This window comes from Helianthus annuus, chromosome 16 (assembly GCF_002127325.2).
Source record: "Helianthus annuus cultivar XRQ/B chromosome 16, HanXRQr2.0-SUNRISE, whole genome shotgun sequence".
NCBI classification, from domain to species: Eukaryota; Viridiplantae; Streptophyta; class Magnoliopsida; order Asterales; family Asteraceae; genus Helianthus; species Helianthus annuus.
Genome location: NC_035448.2, coordinates 24,802,005 through 24,826,849, shown reverse-complemented (window position 1 = coordinate 24,826,849; position 24,845 = coordinate 24,802,005). Strand labels below are relative to the sequence as shown.

At 35.6% G+C, this 24,845-nt stretch overlaps 3 long non-coding RNA genes across 5 annotated transcripts; 2 read left to right on the top strand and 1 right to left on the bottom strand.

The window, feature by feature from the left end:
- Positions 1–7,513: 7,513 nt before the first annotated feature.
- LOC110916664 lies at positions 7,514–10,224 on the top strand. Of its 2 annotated transcripts, none has more exons than XR_002579907.2 (4): positions 7,514–7,672; positions 8,814–8,899; positions 9,272–9,325; positions 9,987–10,224. It is a non-coding gene; the product is annotated as an uncharacterized LOC110916664 (long non-coding RNA). The 2 variants fall into 2 exon arrangements; XR_004884999.1 differs by having other exon boundaries at positions 9,272–9,360.
- Positions 10,225–13,749: 3,525 nt separating this feature from the next.
- LOC110916514 lies at positions 13,750–16,457 on the top strand. The gene is made up of 4 exons (XR_002579815.2): positions 13,750–13,908; positions 15,049–15,134; positions 15,506–15,594; positions 16,241–16,457. It is a non-coding gene; the product is annotated as an uncharacterized LOC110916514 (long non-coding RNA).
- Positions 16,458–21,328: 4,871 nt separating this feature from the next.
- On the bottom strand, positions 21,329–23,699 carry LOC110917742. 2 transcript variants are annotated; one of them, XR_002580831.2, is made up of 7 exons: positions 23,491–23,699; positions 23,125–23,155; positions 22,874–22,990; positions 22,687–22,772; positions 21,885–22,041; positions 21,716–21,811; positions 21,329–21,543 (listed from the first exon to the last, which is right to left on the bottom strand). It is a non-coding gene; the product is annotated as an uncharacterized LOC110917742 (long non-coding RNA). The 2 variants fall into 2 exon arrangements; XR_004884998.1 differs by lacking the exon at positions 23,125–23,155 and having other exon boundaries at positions 23,491–23,698.
- Between the last annotated feature and the right edge of the window lie 1,146 nt (positions 23,700–24,845).

The following is a 24,845-nucleotide window of genomic DNA, read 5'->3' as shown; positions in this document are numbered from 1 at the left end:
AAGTCCGTCGATTCATTAGAAAGTAATCCAATTACTGAGTTGAAGTATGTGGAGGTATAAAGTTAGGTTCGACTAAGAAGTAATCCACGCAACAGAGAATCAGAAGAAATAACTTCGTAATTGATGTGGTCATTAGTAAAGCCATAAGAAGTATACACCGCGTACGCATTTTTGTATTCGAAGCACGTAAACAGAAAATAGAGTATACTCAGACAATTATCAAGAATCCAGATCATATGTCGGATGAGGGAACGAGCCTTTAATACTCAAGTCAGGAAAAGAAATGCGTGAATTAAAAAGGATGTGAATAACGTCGTTGATCCTACTAGTCCTTGCTAGTAGTCCCGCACATGGGACCAAATCGTTGCGTTGTCATGCAATAGCAGCTTGTCCCCTGATAACACGTGACTTTGGATTGGCTCTCCTTTGTCGTTTCGCTCTCGAGGCTTTCTTCTAGGGTCCGTAGCAGGCTCCTAGACGTTTATCGCGTGGTTAAAACCCCGTGTATTACACGGGTTGAATAAATGTAATTTTATATACCAAAAAATAAAAAAATATATCCTTAAAAATCTCGTTTATTACATGGGTTGAATAAATGTAATTTTAAATAATAAAAAAGGTTATATTTTCAAGAACCCCGTATATTGTACGGGTTGAGTAAATTTAATTTTATATAATAAATAATGAAAAAAGTTATATTTTTAAGAACCTCATGTGTTATAACGGTTGAGCACATATAATTTTATATACCAAACAATAAAAAGTTATATCTTTATAAACCCTATGTATTATATGGATTGTATAAATCTAATATTATATACTACTTAATAAAAATGTTATATTTTTAAAAACCTCGTGTATTACATGAGTTGCATAAATGTAATTTTTATAGTAAAAAATAAAAATGTTATATCTTTAGAAAATCTTGTTTATTACATGGGTTGAATGAATCTAATAAAAATTTATATCTTTAAAAAACTTACGGATATACTCGATATTCGATGGATAGGAGTGTGATGGTTCTTATAAATGTCACGTAAACATAGTGATTACTGTATTTGAGTTGAGAGTTGAGCACGAAAATAAAAGTATATAACCAATAAACATTGATTAATATTTTTGTTTACCCCTTATAAACATTTTTGAAATAGATTCTACCCTTAACTACTTTAGTTTAATAAAATAAATAAATCATTTACATTAAATTATATTAATTTATATTTAGCATACATCTTTTGTTAATTTCAGAATAAATAATTTTGAAATCTAATAGATATTTTAAAATATTATATTATCTGCTATACGAATTGTTTTAATTTATATTAAATTTAATTTTATAATTATCTTTAATTGTTATTAATTATCTATAAAAAATAGATGACTTCAATGTATTACATGTATCCTCCTATTGGTTTCATTTATTATATAGTATAGTTATAGAAGTATAGATTTCTTTTGAAAATTAAATTTCAAATTTTATAATATTAGGTTAATTTAAATTTGAAATTATGTACTAGTTAGGTTTGACTTCTAAACGACATAAAATAACTCATGATCCAGGTTTCAAATCACACTTCTTTTCTAAGTTCTGTTAGTTACGTAAACACATCTCAACCATTGAAAACAGAGTTATATTTTGGGTGTAGTAAAGAGAATTGACGTGACTTTTCACCCAAATCCCACTATAATACCAACCTTTAGGCTACACGAATAAGCGTTCTATTCATACCGAAATATTATTTGATTTTATTTCCAAGGCAAGGAACTTTTACAATGTGTTAGTCATGAAGATACATGACATTTGGTTTTGTAGTTCGTCCAGACCATGATTTTTAGAGTATTTGAATCGTTGTGTCATCCCTTTGTTAATTGCAAATAGCATGACGTTTTAGATTTCATTTGTAGTTTTTTTATTGTATTGTATATTATGGGTCAGGATTTAGAGAAAAACAGTAGAAAGTGTGAGAACGGTGAGAACGCTTATGGATCATCAGATCAAAATAATCTATGGACTAGATTGGCGCGGTGGCGTTTTCGTAAATAACATCAATTTTATTACGTGGACGTGCTTTATTAAGGGTAAAGGGTCTTTTGACTTCTCCACACAAAACGCTATATCATGAAAATAAAACGCCAAACAAAAATCACACACCATTCTAACTAAAAACGCCATTATATATAAAACGCCAAACTTAATTATAATAAAATCCCGCCTTAAAAAACGGCCAAAAAAATCCTATATATACATCTCAAACCTTCAACTAAAAACACACACAAAACCCCTAACGCCATATTTAATATATATCATTCGTCTTAGAAACGCCAAAAAAATCCTTTATATCCTCAACGCCAAAACATACAAAAACATTATTGAGGTTTGTTGTCAATTGATGCGTGTGAAGTGTTATATATATTAGGTGTATATTTTAAGCCCTTTTTACACTTATTAGCCAAGTTTTAAATTTATAAACACGATATTCACTAACACTAAACACACATATGGGCAATTGCACCCATCGTGGACGTAGTATAGTGTTGGTAAGATAGCGAGGTCGTCCAATGACACAAGAGCTTTTAGTACTGGTTTATCCTCAATGTCTAATCAAATCAAATGTTAGAAAAAAGTTTTTAAACTAGAAAAATAAAACTAACTAAAATGCTGAAAATAAAATAAAAATAAAAACAGATAGACAAGATGAATCACTTGGATCCAACTCGTGTGTAGTGTAACCTTTGATTATTTTCGCACTTTTGCACTTGTTTAAGAGATTATCTTAGTTATTGTAGTAGGCCCCTCTTTTGAAGGCGACGTTACCCTCAACCCAATAGTTTGAGTCAGCAAGGATACAATCCTAAAGGGTCGATTAATTAAGTTATTAATGTATAATGTGGTAGGCCCCTCTTTTGAAGGCGACGTTACCCTCGGCTAAGTAGTCTGAGTCAGCAGGGATACAGTCCTAAGTAGCCGAGTTAAAGTTTTAATAGTAGTTTAACCTATGATGGGATCAAAGAGTTTGGACCCCCGCCATCCAATACTGTTGGGTATTGAAGGAGGTCCTACTAAATTTGACCCAGGTCCTTTGCAGGATCTATACACTGACCAATGGCAAGACTCTTACCAAACTGTTCCCTTAACCCCCGACCAGGTAACCAACATACCTCCATATAGACCATGGAGATATGAATGGTGAAAATCTTTTATTTTATATAGACAGTAAAATAATGCCAAGACACCACGGACAAACGATAAGGAAGAATCACCTTCAACATAAGAAACTAGTAATTAAAGTCATTAATACAAAACTAATTAAAAAGTGCAAAAGATTAAAAATAATAAGTATTACACTAAACACTTGTCTTCACCAAGTGATGTAAGAGACTTAGGCAAACATGGCCTTTGATTGTCAAGAACTCTTACGATCAATCTTGGATCCCGAGACGACTCACACACTCTATGATGGACAATGGTTGATGGTGTTGTGATGGTGGTGGGTGGTGGGTGAAGTGTGAGAGAGGTGGTGTGCCAAGGGATGAGTTGCAAGAGCTCCAAGCACTCCTATTTATAGGCTGAACAGAAGCTCGGGCATGGCCCCGTGTCCACTAGGCACGGCCCCGTGTCCATCCGACTCTCTCTCTCTTCATTAGTTGCAATTCGCAATTTCATTTAATGCATCTGCAACAGTTGACCACGCCCCCGTGTCCGCTGAGCACGGCCCCGTGGTGGGCAATAGAAGCTTCTACCATTTTGTCTTTTCTGCTGACACTTGGGCACGCCCCCGTGCTCACTGAGCATGGGGCGTGTTTAGTCTTCTGTCTTCTTGTTTTGCTTTGGGAAAATGATGTCGGGAGGTCGGGCATGCCACGTTTTGTTCCTTTTCTTGTATTTATGTTAGATTTAGCTGTCTTTTTGCTTCTTTTGTTAATTTGAGCTCATTTAATCCTGAAGATACAAAAGGAAGACAAAAACACACTTTTTCGAACATTGGTACTAAAAAAGGGTTATTTTTATGCCACGATTGATGTAATTTATATGTTGCATTTTGTGCACATCAAATACCCCCACACTTGAATCTTTGCTTGTCCTCAAGCAAAACTCTTTATAATGTGGCTTTTTCACTCCCAAATGGAATGGGTAGAAGAGAAGGCTTTTGGGCTTGTCATAGAGTGTCGGGATTTCCAAGGTTCTTTATTTAGGTTTTATTTTTATTTATTTACAATCCTATTCGTCATGATTTATTAAAAACGTTTCATAGGATAAATTACTTATTAGGGCATAACATACCTTTTTAAAATTTCATTTATATACAAGTTCACACACCTCACGGGGGATCACTCAACACTCGGCCGAATGTGTATTTTTAGTGAATCATTCGGGAGCGGCATGGAACTTACTCCTACCATAAGCTTGCTAAGCAATCAATCCTCCTCCTTTTTAACTATATACCTTTGTAAATATCAAGAGGAATTTTGGGGTGAAGGGTTAGGCTTGGGCTAAAGGTGGGTGGTTGGGTTAGTGGTTAGTAAAAGGGCGAAAAGCGTAAAAAGCGTCGGTTTTTGAAAGTCTTTTTATTTTTCACAATTTTATTTTATTTTGATGAACCATTTCTTTCAAACAAAGTAATTTTTGATGAACTTGTTTGTTTATTTGGTTTCATCATCAATATATATATATTAAGTCATAGGAAAAACCAAGCTTTGTTACTAAAAGAAAGGGTTAAAATAAAAATGTTTAGGTGGGTAAAAAGGGTGATTGTTTTAAGAAATGAAAAGGTTTAGGCTCAAAGGGGTTAACTAGGGGGATTTTGGGTTGGTGGTAAAAAAAATGAAAAATAATGGTGTAGAAAGAAAAAGGGTTAGTCCTAATGCCTCCATCATTTACTTACTCGGGTTTAAGTTGGTAAGGACCGGGAATGCATTGTCGTGGCAAGTTCTAGAGTCGTACGAACCAAGCGGCTATTCACACAAGAAACGAAAAATGAGCATTTAGTGTAAAGATATATATTTTTATGCTCAATAAAGGCTCAAAACTCACTTTTGTGGGAATGGGTTTTTATGTGATCAAGTATATATAATCAAATTTTAACTAAGCTTGTCATGCCGCTTCATAATTTTCTTATGTTGGTTCCTTTTTTATCACGACGCTATCGGTTGTAAACTTGTAAAAATATAACTTTTTTTTTAACTTGAAATTCCCAACTTAAACTTAGACAAGTAAAAAAATGAAAATTTTTTATATAAAAAATGAAATTTTTTTTAAAAAAAATTTGGGGTGATTAGCGGTTCCAATAGAGTTTTATGTAAGACTTGTTAATTAGGACTTGCAAGATTCAAAGTTTTAGCATCCCCCCACACTTAAATTACACATTGTCCTCAATGTGTCCCAAAAATAAGTTTTTAGGTTGATTGAATGTGTAAAAAGGTGTTAAAAAGCAAAATTTTAAGTTAATGGCACTCTGGGCACGGCCCCGTGGTGACCGGGCATGGCCCCGTGTTCAGATGCCAGTGACAAAATTTAGTAAAGAGGAATAGAAGCCTGGACACGGGGGCGTGTTCAGTGAACACGGCCCGTGTCCAGTTACCTAAACTGGGCGTTTTCTGCAGATTGTGCAGCACGGGGTCGTGTTGGGCGGACACGAGCCATGTTGAACTTGCTGTAATGAAGAAATTTTTGTCGGATGGCCCTGTTTTCGTGCATGGGGTGATGTTTCTCGTTTCCCTTGTTATCCTTGACCATCCCGAGTGTGTTTTATTCATTACAACACCATCCAAACATTAAAACCATCATTTCATTAAAATCATAGAGAGATACATACCGTTCCTAGAAAATTAAAAACAAAGAAGAGAAATAAAAAATTAAAAGTCCTAAACTAGATAGGTCAAGTGATACATAAAATTATCATAAGGAGTCCTACTTTCTCATTAAGAACCGAAATCCCGGAATTAGTTTTCCGGTATTGAGGAGTGTAGTAGGACTCTTGGCCGAGGGTTATCTTCCTAGATGCTGTTAAAGCCATTCTTCTATCTCTATTGGGAGGAAGAAGGCGGCTTTGTTTTCCTCAACATCTTGCGGGGGAGGGGAAACACCATCCGGGACTCCTTGTAATATGTCTCGAGGAGGGCCCGGGTGCATGGCGTACCACTCGGCTGGTATGATGACTTCAGGCACCACCTTCCATGCCCTTTGGGCTATTATAGGCACCAAAGGAGGAGATGCGAGAATGTTCAACCTCTGGTGCAAGAGGTTGACCTCCCGGAGACACCCTTCCAGTCATACCGTTAGATGATTGATACGGTCGACCAATGCTTCATCCACTCCCGTCATTTCATCAATAGCCTTTCTTAAGGCGTAAACATAGTTTACAAGAGAGTCTTCCGCCGTTGATGACCTCCTCCCCTGTCCGTTGCTCCTTGAGTGCGATGAAGACGCTCCACTTGTTCTGCTCGCCATTCTGGGAAAACAGACCGAAAAAGAACTCAATTTTTATGAAACAGTACCTCGGACACGGCCCCGTGTTCAATGAACACGGCCCCGTGTCCAGTTGTTTGCAGGTTTTTTAAAGCAAGGAATCTTGTAGTTTCAAATTATTTTCTTTGTTTGTAGGTAAATTTTAAGCATAAATAATTCAAAACAGAGTGGTATAACTTATTTCAAGCAAGATTCCTTGAATAATGACCTTACAAACATCACAATAAAGGTTGGAATTAAGAAACTTCCAAGCTTTAATGGTGGTAGTGGTTGGAAATTGAAGGAGAAGGCAACGAACAAAAGTGGAAAAGACAAGATGGTTTTTGAGAACCTTCTTTTAGAACATACCTAGGATAGTATGAGTGAAGATCCCAGGAATCTCTGTCTTTTGAAGTGGTCCAAATGAGCAGGAATCTTGCTGCATTTATAGAAAACGACAGCACGCTGGACACGGCCCCATGTCGGCTGGACACGGCCCCGTGTGCAGACAGAATCCTGACACATTTTTGTCCATATTCTGACGAAATCAGAAGATAATCTTTTGGTGGACACGAGGGCTTGTTGACCTGGGCACGGCCCCGTGTCTGGAAGCTGTCTTATGGAGTTTGCCTATTTTTAAGGAACTTATCTGGATCGGGCGGCTCCTTAATGGATGGAACAACCCCAAAGTGTAACACCCTGAAAACGGGTTTGGTAATCAAACCACGTTAATAGTAAAGACGGGTAAGAGTACCGTTAGTGGTAAAAATTAACCCGGTAAATAGTGAGATCGAAATAAATAAACTTTATGTTAATTAAAAAGGAGAATAAATACTTTGAGAAAACAAAGTATATAGAAGGCCCGAGTTAACGGGACTTAAAATAAATCAGGGTATAACTTCCCGAACCCACTAAGTAACTAGGAATAACAACCTAGTTAGTTAAGTGTTATAAGATGTCAAAGAAACTTGGTTAATAACACTTTTACAACACTTTGTTAGTTAAGGGGCTAAAGTTGGCTAAAGTGAAAGAGCTTTTATTTAATAAAAATAAAACATCAAAACACACACCCAAGTGTGTGTTCTGGTCGTGAGTTCTAACAGGAGAAAAAGGGGTTTCCCTAATGAACCCTGAAATACACAAAATCAACCAAATCAAGAGGGCAAATCAAGTCTAAATCGAAAACCAAGCTAGGATTAGTGATCACTCGGGCTAGAGGATCACAAGGTATGTTGAATTCCATCTTTTGGTGATGTTTTGAATTCATGGTGAATTATCATAAACGAAATTATTGCTTGCATGTTTGATGTAAGAGTGAAATTAGGATAAATCCATGACTAGGAACAAACCCTAGTGAGGATTTGATGAATTAATGATGAAAAATTATGAAATTGATAATCACCCATATATGTGTTAAGTGGGTTTTTATAACAATGTGATGAACACAAGAATTTGAATGTTAGTTTGAGAAAGTTGGTGTAATAATTCAAGTTCTTGATGTCGATCATGTAGACTAGACATAGGTGCTTGATTTTGATACTAAAACTTAGTGACATATATGTGTTTGTAATGATATGTTGGTAAAATTGGGGTAAGGTGTTCAAGAGATAGCTTAGAGACTAATCTTGAATGCGAAACCCACCAAGTGTTCGATGAAATGCTTAAATAATATGGTGCAGACCTGAATTTTGAAAATTCACAATAAATCACAGAAAAATCGTATGGGTGTGTACTTTATATGCCTAAAAAGGTCTCTAAGTAATCTGCATTTCGTTAGTTAATACGATGACTTGGTTCAGATGTTAAATGGGTCAAAAACGTCGAATTCAGTGGCTATTTCGAAAAGACAGCATGCTGTTTGGGCTAAAAATAAGCTGCTGTCCTGATTTTGTAAAAATTAGATAAAATTATAGAAACATCGTTAGAAGACGTACCATATATGCCTAGAAAGGTATTTGAGAGTTCTACGATCCATCTTTGAACATGTTGATCTAATTCAGCTTTTAAATGAGTCAAAATGGTCAATTACAGCAGCTGAATACAAAATCGCTGCACATTAATAATGTTCTTATTAACCAAGAAAAAGACATGAGATTGTACATACTTGCTTTAGGCATGAAGTATTGATTGTTGGGAACAAATAACACTTTATGTGACATGCTTAAAGTGTTTAAAATCACTTACTAACTAGTTTGTATAAGTAACTTCACTAACAGGTCAAACGGTTAGTGAATGAAAAGAATTATGGCATAAAACTAGTTGTTGAATATATGGCATGATTAGATTGATAAGCGTGTAAAAAGACCATAGGGTGATGGCCATTGTATAGAATGACCAATCTAACCATCTTATGGATGTTATGATATAGTTTGACACTAAACAAGCTAGGAAGGAGCTTGGAAAGAAACGGGTCAAATGGATGATGATTGCGAAGAATGTTTGCGCGGACGCGATGTAAGTAAAGCTTACACCTTTATCGTAAGATATGTATTTATTTATAGATTATAAATACGACAAGGTTATATTCAAAATATGATTTTGACATGAAAAGATACGGGTCGGAACGTATCAAAAGACAAAAAACCATGTTTAATGGTAAAAATGGGTGAAACGGTAATTTGGTCATGGGATGACATAAATAAAAAAATGAGTTTTTGAATGGCTACTTTCTAAGTAAGCTTAAACGAATAAAAAGGGTAAAATGGTGATCTAGTCAAATATAAGCGCAAAATGTTTGGTCGTTTAGACCAAACGGGTCAAATGGTAATGTTGATACCATTTGACAATTAACGACTAATAAGTGTTTGTGGAGTTTTATGCACACAGGATAAATCGGCTTATGAATTAGCGATGCTATGAATTAACGATTATTGAGACAAGGTATTAAAAGGGGTCAATATGTTGATCCGAACCTGGTACGCATATTGTGAGTTATAGATAAGTATACAGTAGATTGTCCATAACCAAGGGGAAAGATTTAAACTTAAAAGGTTTAAATCTTCGAAATAGGTCAAAAGAATTATGCGCATAGATTGGGTACTAGCCGCGTAATTCATAAAAGTTACAAACTCGAATTAAAGATTTTGAGATAAACATGTTGATGTATGCTTAATGGTTAATTAGAAACAAGTTTGTGGTTTAAAAACTTGAACATGTCAAAAGTCTTTAAAAATGAATTTTAAAGCCAAGGGTCGAAGCCTATTAATTTGTGTATTCAGATGTTAAGTTTGAAAGCTATCGTAAGTTACGGTAGCCATCGTAACTTACGGTAGTGAATAAATTGTTACGGCAGTTTTCTACTGCCTTACGGCAGACCAGTTTTACCCAGTGGCTACCGTAACTTACGGTAGAGCCCAGTCACTTTTGCTGAATTTTGCATATCATAGTTAATCGAATCCGGTTTTGAGCATAGTTTCGATTACGGCACGCGACGGGTGTAAAACCTGCAAATCATTGTTATTTTAATTGTTTGGCTCATGGGACTTGTATTAACTTGTAAATAAACTATCAAAACTAACTTTTATGTTGGTTTTGATTCTAGGAGAATGTTATATGCTTCCGGATGAAGATCAAGCCACGAGTCAGAACCAAACACATCTCTCAATGAAGCTTCCGCATTCGATCTTGTTTTGTTTTAATAAAACTGGATTATGTAAACACTTTTAACGATGTTTTGGATGTTGTAAACATGTTCAAATACTTATGATGTAAAAGTTTTGTTAAGTGGCATTTTTCATATAAAATGCTTACTTTAATGTTATGTAAATGTTTAAAAATTATTTTGGATGTTACAAGTTGGTAATCAGAGCTCAAGGTTAAAAGAATAAAGTGTTCGGTTCGAGGCTTGATTGCAAATCCGGTAAGTACATGTATATCAATGGTTTAGTATGATTAAAGTGTTGAGAACAACACATATGATTATCGTGTAATACACGTTACACCAATAAAATCGATATAGAATAGATATAGTCAACGAAATTACACGCGTTGATGCATATAGTAGAAAAGCCTTGTATTATAATACGGGCATCCATTAATGTCTAAATTACTAACTATTGTAAATGTTTTAGTTGAAGGACACTCGCATATGAAGATAGCGAGAGTTTAACAAATCGTGGATTTGACAGAGGAACGGTCCAAAGTACGACAAATAGAGCATGCTCACCAAGGACCTAAATCGCGCAACAATCGCGAATAAGTTAATGGAAAGGAGAGCCTGTTAGAGCAAGCATTATCAGGTGCACGTTTTAACTTATTGCATGAATAGTAATATGCAACAAATAAGTAGAGATTGAAAGTTGCATACGTAGATTCGAAACTTGGAAAAACCTGAATAGAAAACCTATCCGGGATATTGTTTCCAAGAGAAACAAATAGAGGCATTACTTACATGGGGTGTAATGTGAAAATTATAAAAAGGTTATGTATACCAGGAGTTGATCGCTTACTCTGGCCAAGTAAGTAGTGAACACGTGGTACCATGAACTTTTTATGATGGACATACTTACATCCGATGTAGTAAGGACGGGGTAAATGGGACAAATTAAAAAGTACCCAAATGAATCAAACGAGCAAAATATTTGATAATAATGAAAACGCACAGCCGATGACGGAAGCGTATTACATTAGGATAATGAGCCCGAGTGAAGGGACAGAGATTAATGTAAAATGATTAAGATATGCAATGGGAGGGAGTGTACTTACACTCGAACCCGGAGAATCCAAACATGTAAAATGATAAAGATATGCATTGGGAGGGAGTGTACTTGCACTCGAACCCGGAGAATCCAAACATGTAAAATGATTAAGATATGCAATGGGAGGGAGTGTACTTACACTCGAACCCGGAGGATCCAAACATGTAAAATGATTAAGATATGCAATGGGAGGGAGTGTACTTGCACTCGAACCCGGAGAATCCAAACATGTAAAATGATTAAGATATGCAATGGGAGGGAGTGTACTTGCACTCGAACCCAGAGAATCCAAACATGTAAAATGATTAAGATATGCAACGGGAGGGAGTGTACTTGCACTCGAACCCGGAGAATCCAAACACGTAAAATGATTAAGATATACATTGGGAGGGAGTGTACTTGCACTCGAACCCGGAGAATCCAAACATGTAAAATGATTAAGATATGCATTGGGAGGGAGTGTACTTACACTCGAACCCGGAGAATCCAAACATGTAAAATGATTAAGATATGCATTGGGAGGGAGTGTACTTACACTCGAACCCGGAGAATCCAAACATGTAAAATGATTAAGATATGCAATGGGAGGGGGGTGTACTTGCACTCGAACCCGGAGAATGCAAATATGTCTCGTAACGGGCCATTTTAGTAAAACGCAAACTTGAAGACAAAGTCGGAATATAAAAGTGAAGCGAAGTCTTAATGCATACCGGAAGGGTTGCAATAATAACGACTTCGGTAAAACACCCGGTTGACGGGTAAGGATTAAACACATGCGTAGACCGAGAAACGGGAACTCGGATAGAAAGTTAAAAGACTCGGGTTTTGAGTGATAACTAAAAGACAACAAGATAATGTAAATAGAAATTTTGAATAAATTATGTTCAATTATTTTAAAGTTGAACGGGTCGAATATAATATCATGTCGGGCGGCATGAGTAAACGCAAGCGGGATAATGGTAGCGTTAAAAGCAAAAGAATAATGAGCCCGGTAATGGGACATAATCAAATACGGATGTATGTAAACTGGATAATGGTGAGCAAAAGATAAACCGACGCATAAATGATGTGAGAAGTCATGAAGTCAGAAATTTTGTCCGAAAGAAAACGAATGTAGCCTTAGACTGCGGTTAAGGTCAAAGAAAATACTAAGGCGAAAATAAGTGATTTAAAAAAAACAGGATGCCTTGACACCAAACACGTATTTTAAGAATGGCATGAGTAAGAAATGATCTACGGGATCAACCGAACCTTAAGGGCTATAAACAATGGAATGGTCTACGAGACTAAAACGACCCACGGGTCATGACTAGAAAGAAATAGATTATAAGGACCTCACCTTAAAGAGGCAAAAGTCTAATGAAATAGCCCACGAGAGTAAGTGATAAAACCTACGGGTTAATCAGACAAAGCGAAGGAATTAGTTGAGAATCCCCGCATAAAACTAAGACTGTAAAAGAATAAATTATGGACTGTCAATATCCTGGTATGGATAATTGACAAAAGTTAAACAGAAGATCCTAAACTAAAACTTCGGTTTTAGTAAGAAATAATGTTTTTACAAATATAAATTCTGATAGGAATTTAAATAGTAAGCATGAAAGATACAAGTCTTGACACTGATAGGCGCAAGACGATATATATTCGAAAAGTGATATTTTCGAAAATGAAAGGTTGATACAAATTAAACATGATATGACACGATCACAGTCAAGAAATGCAATGTGAAGTAGAATCACATTATAACCAAGCGAGCGGTAAAAAGTAACTGGACTAATAAGTCTAGTTAGTGAGACCGATTAAGGTCATTTAAATAAATTTGGTTTGCTTATAAGCGGTGGATTCGGTATAACTGAACCAAATAAATAAATTTGAAAACAAAAGAATTTGCTGCTAAAAGTGAAAGATTTCACTAAAGACCTTTAAACGGGTCAAAGTAACGGATTCATAAAGAATTCGATAGTATATGAAAGCGGTGGATATCGCTAAGTTAACTAAACTAGTGGAAATAACGAGATTACATTATTTCAAGTTGCACTATGTGGTATGAGATACGTAGACAATTAGTAACCAAAAGGATGTTACCATACTTTTCTGGTAATACTAACAATTGGTTAAAAGTATAAATAATGTTTAAAAGATTTCTCGGATCAAATACACTGAGTTTAAACTCAATGAATTACGTAAGAAAAGGTTTCGAGGACGAAACCTCTTTAAAGGGGGTAGACTTGTAACACCCCGAAAACGGGTTTGGTAATCAAACCACGTTAACAGTAAAGACGGGTAAGAGTACCGTTAGTGGTAAAAATTAACCCGGTAAATAGTGAGATCGAAATAAATAAACTTTATGTTAATTAAAAAGGAGAATAAATACTTTGAGAAAACAAAGTATATGGAAGGCCCGAGTTAACGGGACTTAAAATAAATCAGGGTATAACTTCCCGAACCCACTAAGTAACTAGGAATAACAACCTAGTTAGTTAAGTGTTATAAGATGTAAAAGAAACTTGGTTAATAACACTTTTACAACACTTTGTTAGTTAAGGGGCTAAAATTGGCTAAAGTGAAAGAGCTTTTATTTAATAAAAATAAAACACCAAAACACACACCTAAGTGTGTGTTCTGGTCGTGAGTTCTAACAGGAGAAAAAGGGGTTTCCCTAATGAACCCTAAAATATACAAAATCAACCAAATCAAGAGGGCAAATCAAGTCTAAATCGAAAACCAAGCTAGGATTAGTGATCACTCGGGCTAGAGGATCACAAGGTATGTCGAATTCCATCTTTTGGTATTGTTTTGAATTCATGGTGAATTATCATAAACGAAATTATTGCTTGCATGTTTGATGTAAGAGTGAAATTAGGATAATTCCATGACTAGGAACAGACCCTTGTGAGGATTTGATGAATTAATGATGAAAAACTATGAAATTGATAATCACCCATATATGTGTTAAGTGGGTTTTTATAACAATGTGATGAACACATGAATTTGAATGTTAGTTTGAGAAAGTTGGTGTTATAATTCAAGTTCTTGATGTCGATCATGTAGACTAGACATAGGTGCTTGATTTTGATACTAAAACTTAGTGACATATATGTGTTTGTAATGATATGTTGGTAAAATTGGGGTAAGGTGTTCAAGAGATAACTTAGAGACTAATGTTGATGCGAAACCCGCCAAGTGTTCGATGAAATGCTTAAATAATATGGTGCAGACCTGAATTTTGAAAATTCACAATAAATCACAGAAAAATCGTATGGGTGTGTACTTTATATGCCTAAAAAGGTCTCTAAGTAATCTGAATTTCGTTAGTTAATATGATGACTTGGTTCAGATGTTAAATGGGTCAAAAACGTCGAATTCAGTGGCTATTTCGAAAAGACAGCATGCTGTTTGGGCTAAAAATAAGCTGCTGTCCTGATTTTGTAAAAATCATATAAAATTATAGAAACATCGTTAGAAGACGTACCATATATGCCTAGAAAGGTATTTGAGAGTTCTACGATCCATCTTTGAACATGTTGATCTAATTCAGCTTTTAAATGAGTCAAAATGGTCAATTACAGCAGCTGAATACAAAATCGCTGCACATTAATAATGTTCTTATTAACCAAGAAAAAGATATAAGATTGTACATACTGGCTTTAGGCATGAAGTATTGATTGTTGGGAACAAATAACACTTTATGTGACATGCTTAAAGTGTTTAAAATCACTTACTAACTAGTTTGTATAAGTAACTTCACTAACAGGTCAAACGGTTAGTGAATGAAAAGAATTATAGCATAAAACTAGTTGTTGAATACATGGCATGATTAGATTGATAAGCGTGTAAAAAGACCATAGGGTGATGGCCATTGTATAGAATGACCAATCTAACCATCTTATGGATGTTATGATATAGTTTGACACTAAACAAGCTAGGAAGGAGCTTGGAAAGAAACGGGTCAAACGGATGATGATTGCGAAGAATGTTTGCGCGGACGCGATGTAAGTAAAGCTTGCACCTTTATCGTAAGATATGTATTTATTTATAGATTATAAATACGACAAGGTTATATTCAAAATATGATTTTGACATGAAAAGATACGGGTCGGAACGTATCAAAAGACGAAAAACCATGTTTAATGGTAAAAATAGGTGAAATGGTAATTTGGTCATGGGATGACATAAATAAAAAATGAGTTTTTGAATGGCTACTTTCTAAGTAAGCTTAAACGAATAAAAAGGGTAAAATGGTGATCTAGTCAAATACAAGCGCAAAATGTTTGGTCGTTTAGACCAAACGGGTCAAATGGTAATGTTGATACCATTTGACAATTAAGGACTAATAAGTGTTTGTGGAGTTTTATGCACACAGGATAAATCGGCTTATGAATTAGCGATGCTATGAATTAACAATTACTGAGACAAGGTATTAAAACGGGTCAATATGTTGATCCAAACCAGGTACGCATATTGTGAGTTATAGATAAGTATACAGTAGATTGTCCATAACCAAGGGGAAAGATTTAAACTTAAAAGGTTTAAATCTTTGAAATAAGTCATAAGAATTATGCGCATAGATTGGGTACTAGCCGCGTAATTCATAAAAGTTACAAACTCGAATTAAAGATTTTGAGTTAAACATGTTGATGTATGCTTAACGGTTAATTAGAAACAAGTTTGTGGTTTAAAAACTTGAACTGGTCAAAAGTCTTTAAAAATGAATTTTAAAGCCAAGGGTTCGAAGCCTATTAATTTGTGAATTCAGATGTTAAGTTTGAAAGCTACCGTAAGTTACGGTGGCTACCGTAACTTACGGTAGCGAATAAATTGTTACGGCAGTTTTCTACTGCCTTACGGTAGACCAGTTTTGCCCAGTGGCTACCGTAACTTATGGTGGCTACCGTAAGTTACGGTAGAGCCCAGTCACTTTTGTTGAATTTTGCATATCATAGTTAATCGAATCCGTTTTTGAGCATAGTTACGATTACGGCACGCGACGGGTGTAAAACCTGCAAATCATTGTTATTTTAATTGTTTGGCTCATGGGACTTGTATTAACTTGTAAATAAACTATCAAAACTAACTTTTATGTTGGTTTTGATTCTAGGTGAATGTTATATGCTTCCGGATGAAGATCAAGCCACGAGCAAGAACCGAACACATCTCTCAATGAAGCTTCCGCATTCGATCTTGTTTTGTTTTAATAAAAGTGGATTATGTAAACACTTTTAATGATGTTTTGGATGTTGTAAACATGTTCAAATACTTATGATGTAAAAGTTTTGTTAAGTGGCATTTTTCATATAAAATGGTTACTTTAATGTTATGTAAATGTTTAAAAATTAATATGGGTGTTACACAAAGTGCCTAAGATACCTTAATTGCTCTAGATTAAGATGAGAATGCAAGAGGTTGTCGGGGAGGGTGATTCCTATGCTAAATGTAGGTGGACAAGTCCAACCCTTTTCCGGGCTCTCGTAAAGAGGGTGTATGCCGAATCGCTCAGGTCTATGTATGCATCGAACAAAGTCGATGGGGAGTCCTTCACGGCACAATCGGCACAGGGATGACTATCATCCAAGTCTTCGCTAGAGTTGAAGGTAACGTTGGGAACAACGAAGTTGTTTTTATTTGAATGCGACCCCAACAATTCTTCTTGGTCGTCGTCTTGAGATGAATTAAGAAAATCCATCTTAAGTTCTTTTAACCAATTAAGAACAAGATCTTCTAGTTGAAATAGTTCGTCAAGAAGCATTTCTCCTAAAATGTCCGGTTGGGCGCATTCGAGGGAGAGATAAGGATTATTTTTACTTTCGCCCCTCTTAAGGCTACAGGAAAACGATGGGTCTATATAGTGGGGCTTATAGTTTAGAAAATAGCATTCTAATTCTTTATGACCGCCTCCACATAATTGACACCATGTACCATAAGAGTGCCAAAAGTAAAAAAGATCACACTCATTTTTGTGTCAGAAATTACCAACCATCGGGATCTTGTGGTTCTGTTTTCAGTAACTGAATCTTGGGCACGGGGGCGTGTTGAGTGGGCACGGCCCCGTGTTCAGCTTACTATCTGACTTAAAACAGGATAGCCAGTTCCAATGATTGGGTACGGGGCGTGTTCAGCGGGCACGACCCGTGCTGAGTTCTACAGAAGCTGAAAAATTAAGAAAATCCTAAAAAATAAAAATAAAATAGAAAAAAAATGATTAGGCTGCTGATTCCTAACTTTCTTAAAATCCTTGTGTCCCCGGCAACGGCGCCAAAAACTTGATGCGTGTGAAGTGTTATATATATGAGGTGTATATTTTAAGCCCTTTTTACACTTTTTAGCAAAGTTTTAAATTTATAAACACGATATTCACTAACACTAAACACACATATGGGCAAGTGCACCCATCGTGGACGTAGTATAGTGTTGGTAAGATACTGAGGTCGTCCAAGGACACAAGAGTTTTTAGTACCGGTTTATCCTCAATGTCTAATCAAATCAAAATGTTAGAAAAAGGTTTTTAAACTAGAAAAATAAAACTAACTAAAATGCTGAAAATAAAATAAAAATAAAAACAGATAGACAAGATGAATCACTTGGATCCGACTCGTGTGTAGTGTAACCTTTGATTATTTTCGCACTTTTGCACTTGTTTAAGAGATTATCTTAGTTATTGTAGTAGGCCCCTCTTTTGAAGGCGACGTTACCCTCAACCCAGTAGTTTGAGTCAGCAAGGATACAATCCTAAAGGGTCGGATTATTGAAAGATAATTAATTAAGTTATTAATGCATAATGTGGTAGACCCCTCTTTTGAAGGCGACGTTACCCTCGGCTAAGTAGTCTGAGTCAGCAGGGATACAGTCCTAAGTAGCCGGGTTAAAGTTTTAATAGTACTTTAACTTATGAGGGGATCAAAGAGTTTGGACCTCCGCCATCCAATATTGTTGGGTATTGAAGGAGGTTCTACTAAATTTGACCCAGGTCCTTTGCAGGATCTATACACTGAACAATGGCAAGACTCTTACCAAACCGTTCGCTTAACCCCCGACCAGGTAGCCAACATACCTCCATATAGACGTGGAGATATGAATGGTGAAAATCTTTTATTTTATATAGATAGTAAAATAATGCCAAGACACCACGGACAAACGATAAGGAAGAATCACCTTCAACATAAGAAACTAGTAATTAAAGTCATTAATACAAAACCAATTAAAAAGTGCAAAAGATTAAAAATAAAAAGTATTACACTAAACACTTGTCTTCACCAAGTGATGTAAGAGACTTAGGCAAACATGGCCTTTGATTATCAGGAACTCTTACGATCAATCTTGGATCCTGAGACGACTCACACACTCTATGATGGACAATGGATAATGGTGGTGGATGATGGTGTTGTGATGGTGGTGGGTGGTGGGTGAAGTGTGAGAGAGGTAGTGTGCCAATGGATGAGTTGCAAGAGCTCCAAGCACTCCTATTTATAGACTGAACAGAAGCTCGGGCACGGCCCCGTGTCCATCCGACTCTCTCACTTCATTAATTGCAATTCGCAATTTCATTAAATGCGTCTGCAACAGTTGACCACGCCCCCGTGTCCGCTGAGCACGGCCCCGTGGTGGGCAATAGAAACTTCTACGGTTTTGTCTTTTCTGCTGACACTTGGGCACGCCCCCGTGCTCACTGAGCACGGGGCGTGTTCAATCTTCTGTCTTCTTGTTTTGCTTTGGGAAGATGCTGTCGGGAGGTCGAGCATGCCACGTTTTGTTCCTTTTCTTGTATTTATGTTAGATTTAGCTGTCTTTTTGCTTCTTTTGTTCATTTGAGCTCATTTAATCCTGAAAATACAAAAGGAAGACAAAAACACATTTTTTCCAACATTTGTACTAAGAAAAGGGTTAGTTTTATGCCACGATTGATGTAATTTATATGTTGCATTTTATGCACATCATCAATAAAGTTTAGCTGTATAGGGTGGACAACATTGTCAGTTATCTTTCTTAACAGAAGATTAACAATGTTGTCCATCTCATACAGCAAAAAATTATTGATTTTAGCATGATCAAATTTTGAGGTTGAAAGTGCTTTTATTTGATGGCGTTCTTTTTTATCGGTAAAACGCCAAAATTAAAAAATAAAAAATCGTTCATTGGAAAATTCAAGATTGTTGGTTGAAGGGTCTAAACTCAATAACATTCTGTTGCATGAGATGGACAAATCTCCAAGAAAAAGATGCTGATGTCAGACTTTGTGCTTCCAAACAGCCACAAAAAAACTACTTGAAAAAAAAAACAAAATGAATCATACGAAAGTCGAACCAGGCAGTTAAGGTGATTCAAAAAAGAAGAAAGAGACCGGTGATAGTGAAGATTTGAAAGATCAATTGTTTATATATTTTTTTTAGTTTTCTTTTTCAGTTGATTGTTATATAATAAAACGCCATATATAATAAAAATGCCAGACAGCCAAAATGTTGTTAAAACGCTATCATGTCGTAAAACGTCCCCAAAAACTCCCATACTATAATAAAATTACTTTGGAAAAGTATTATAAAAAACAAAAAAAAAATCAAACTTCAAAATGTAACTAGAAACAATAACTACAAAATAATCAAACCGATGGGTTTGTTAAGTTTTAAATAAAACGCCATATATTTGATGACAGGTCTTGTATTATTAAAGAAGAGAGAGACTGATGACAGTGAATATTGTGAAGAGAGATCCGATTATAATTTTTAATTTTTTTCTTTGCTTCTATTTTTTTCCCTGTGGTTGTAATATAATCTTACAATTGTAAATAGCCAAGATACCACAAACACCAAAATGTATATAAAAAATAATAGAACAATGGGCCATCTTGTTTAAAACGCCTTGAAAAAACGCCATTCAGATAGATTTCCTGACCCCCCTAGGGTTCCAATGGCATACGATTTGAAAAACGTCATAAACGCCATAAACGCCAAAATGTTAATACAATGAAACCATTAAACGCTATTAATTATTGAATTTGGTTAACGCCAAAAATCTTAAACCCCAAAAAATAAAACGATATTGGAAAAAGCGGAACTGGAAAAGTAAAAGATAAAATGACAAAAAAGCCCTCCGCCTTTCTCTATGCCGTGTGACACGTGTTGGGCCAGGATGCGTTCTCACCATTCTCAAACTTTTGAGTGTTTTCTCCTGATCCCGTTTCTGTATATTATTATCATTTATGACCACACATACTATTTCTTTTTGCTACAAATTATTTATTACCAAAATAAAATTTTCAGTGCCTAATCTAATATTCGAACCGAGGTATTGATCCGTATTTCAACTTTATGTATTTAATATAAATGTATACTGTCATGAATCTTGTTTAGAGAGGAAAAATTCGTATGATTTATTAAGGATGTTAGTTTTCACCCTAACTAAATCTATTATAACATACTGTTTTTTTCTTAATTCATGTTATCGTATGATTTATGCGTCTTCTTATGAAAATGATGAATCTCAGCAACTCCAAATGGCTCACGCAAAATCGCACCATGCACCTAACATAAGAGTAAAATCAAGTTAACTGCTCAACCTGCTCAAGTGAAGGTTCAACCTTTAAGAAACACACTTGGGGACTTATTTGTTAAATCATGTTCCTTTGACAATCCCACGCGCGGAAGCCGAATCACCTTATCTAATCTTTAAGTCCCTAATCAACTATAGCATGCGTTAAAGACTATGTGCAATGTCTTCTTCAAACTCAGTTGATGGTTGGATAGTAAAAGAATCCAAACTCAACAAAAAACGCACCAAAACATGTAAGATAGGTATCTGCCAAGTGTACGTGTACACTACTACAAAATAGAGCTTAAGACGGGGTGATATGGGTTTTAAGACGGGGTTTTCAACACCGTCTTAAACCACACTGGTTTAAAATCATGTCTTTTTAGACGGTGTTCAGTTTGAACACCGACTTAAACTTCATGTCTTATTAGACGGTGTTCAGAGTTTGAACACCGGCATAAACTTCATGTCTTATTAGACGGTGTTTAGAGTTTGAACACCGGCTTAAACTTAGTGAACACCGTCTTATAAACTGCTGGAAAAGTAAAGGTTTTCCATAAATACATTTGCTGGGAAAAAAAAACATATAAAAGGTTTTCCAGGAAATACACAAGCTTATACACATACACCAATGGAATATTTTCAAATCAAACCAAAACAATACATATTTAAATCTAAAATAAACCCGTAGACATCCAATTCGGAAATAAACCCGTCAAATTACAATCATTTGTGAATACATAACAAACTACGTTAAATTGTATAAATAAACTACATACACTAATCTAACGAAATACCTAACTCGCTAAAAAACTTCGGCATCAACGTCATCAACAAAACATCTATTTCATTATCCGTAGCCTCTCTCGTGTTGTGCCACATCTAAAATAAAAGTAGATAGAAAGAGTTATTACAAATATTATAGACTAAATCTAAAAGCAAAGAGAAAAATCGGTAATAACATCGGCAATAAAGCTATGTGTATATATTTACATGTTATATACATCCGAACCTTCTAAGTTTAAAAAAAAATAAACAAGTATATTTTACTTACTTCATCGGGAAACTGGTTTTGATACAAATTGACAAAGTCAAACATATGTTGGAGAACCATGTAGCCGCATTCCCATCCACCCTTTTATTGCTTACACTGTAATAAATTAACAAATTATTATTTAAAAGTAAAGAAAAGCAAACAACTCTGAAATAGCAAACACACATACATCAACCATTGTGTAGTTGAACTCGGATCCTAAGGCGGTAGGAATTAGACTTGAAAGACGATAATTAGAAGCATTCTTTCCGCCTTTTATCTTTGTTGAATCCAAAATATATACATGTCTTATGTGTTGGGCAATGATGAACAAAGACCAATGGTCGCTACAAAATTAGCGTTATAGAATAGTTAGGTGAATCATAGTAATAAAATAAAAGAAAGTTAACTAAAAAAAACTTCTTATGCTATTAGGGACCGTGGGGTATGGTGGGGCTTGAGTTGGGGGCATGAGTTGACACGTGTCCGTGGGGTATAGCGGGGCTTGGGTTGGGGCGAATAGGAGGCCGCCACATCAGACCGCTAGCCCGCCCCACGCCCGGCTTCAAACCCAAGCCCCAAGGGCCACGCCCCAACCCAAGCCCCAAGGGATGGTGACTTGAGCGTTTCCCCCAACCCACGCCCCAACCCAAGCCCCACAACCCACAGTCTTAGTTCTATCAATTGCAACAAAATTGAATATGGAATACACTTACATTTATAAATTCTTAATTACAGTCCTAATTTACTATACAACAAAATTATATATATCAACCTAAAAGTGCCATGAACGGCCAGTAAGTTTGGAATCATGCATCCCATTTACTCTTAAGATTAATCAACAATGATTTGTGCAACAAAATTAACATATTAAAAGAAAATATGAGAGCACACAGCTACAAAATGTTTTTGACAAATCAAGACGGAAAACTGATGAAACTTGAGTGCTATATAGTGATATTTGCCCTTGATGAAATTGAAAATTGTCTAACCTCAGGAGCCAGATTGCCAACATAAACGGTTGTGTGTTGAGGATTATTTTCCGGAGCATCTTCATTGATCTTTTCTTGACCATCGTCTGCACATACAGCATATGTCAAAATGGATATTCAAATGTAAAAGTATCCATATGATATCATTAAATATGTAAAACATTGCTTAGTAATTTGTAATACTAACCTGAAGTTCGGTTTGTCAATTCAACAACACTTTTGGTATTCGACCGCTGTTTGTCATCCGATATAGCACCATTCGCCGCCCAATTGCATCGAATTTGCCTACTTCGGAGCCATTTTCCTACAACATAAACTCAGTTGTTTTACACAAAAATCAAAGTCCACACCATATCCGTTTTATAAGCCCACACTCACTTCTTCAAAAAAATGTAAAAAGACAAAAAAAAAAGTAGATAACAATCTAAAATTCCTCACCATTCAGATCATTAATTGCACTTTGGGCATCCTACCAAAGAAAAAAAAATTACAATTAGCATTTTATGTTGTCTTATCCTCTGTTGTTGTTGTTGCATCATCTTTAGATGATGATGATGATGATAGATTATAGTCATTATACATTAGTTACACATTATTTACCTCAAAGTTTATATTTTCTAGTTGAAACCAAACATAAAAACTCATACAGGAATTAAAAATCATAAACACTTGGGACCACAATCCTATACACGTGATTCTCTATAAACAAACATAGTCTAAAGATTATTTTGTTCACTTTAATCACTTAGAAACAACAATATATATACATACAAACCGCATCCAAGGTGGGGTTGAAAAACTAACCAGTCTCAAAGGGGGAATCGAAAGGGAACGCTTCCGTCGTCTAGCAAATCGAAAGGAAATCCTGCCCGACTGGAGGAGGCTGTGTAGAACTGGAAGGAGAGTGGCTGCGTTGAGGGGAAGGGGTGCGACTGCGCAGAAGGTGAAAGGGAGCTAGGGTTTTGGTGGAGCAAATCTTGGAAGATGAGGTGATATGAAGAGAGAAGGTTTTGTGGGTTGTTGAGTGCATTATAAGACGGTGTTCAGAGACAACACCGTCTAAAGGTTGCAGAAATTAGTATAAGACAGTGTTTAAGCAATAGACGGGGTTCTTTTAAATTTTATTGAATATTTATAAGACGGTGTTCAGAGACAACACCGTCTAAAGGTTACAAAAATTAGTATAAGACGGTGTTTAAGCATTAGACGGGGTTCTTTTGAATTTTATTGAATATTTTAATTAAAAGAGCGTTTTAAGACGGTGTTATTACTTTAACACCGTCTAAAACAAATCTTTGACACCGTCTAATGCTACATTTTGTAGTAGTGGTATTAGATAAGTTAAAAAATATTTTCAGTCCCTAATCAACTATAGTATGCGTAAGTTCAGACCTAGAAATTTTTTTATGAGGGTGCGAAATTTTTTTAAAGATTTTAGACCCATAGGTATATAAAAAAATTCGGTTCATATCATGTCGGATCCGGTCGGTTCCGGTCGGGTCATATAAAAAATAAAAGTACGTCAAGCTAAAATTTATATAATCATCAAAAGCACGCCAAACGTCATTACAAACATATTTAAAATGTCGTCGTACGGGTTTTCAATTTAATTTTGAAATGTTTCCAAAACATTATCTAGAGCTACTTTTCAATTTATAAACCTATCCAAACATATAAATCGATCCATAAGTTCACAAAACAACACTAAAGTAGTAAACATATGAATCGCTCTATAATTTTTAATTTTCTTTTCAAGACCTACTAATTGTCGATTTCTTATGTCTTTTAAGCTGTAACAACCAAAAACTCATCTAAACAACAAAATCACCATGTTAAAGTCTAGAACAACCAAAAAACATCAAAATACATAAAATTTAAAACATTTTTTTATCATCTCTATAACTCTATTTTTTCTAAAAAAAAGCATAAAACAACAATAACATTAAAAATGTAGGTGCCTTGTATTGTTTGGATTCCGTTGAGTTTGGTGGCCGGATGTTTGTGATTTCCGGCAAGAAATTGGAGTTGGATGGCTGTTGTTGGCTGTTGCGTCGTTGGGGAAGAGGATCGAAGAGGCAGACGAGGTCACGAGAGAGAGCGGGGGAAACATAATAGGAAGGGTATTTGAGTTGGGTTATTTTATTATAGTTCAAATTTTG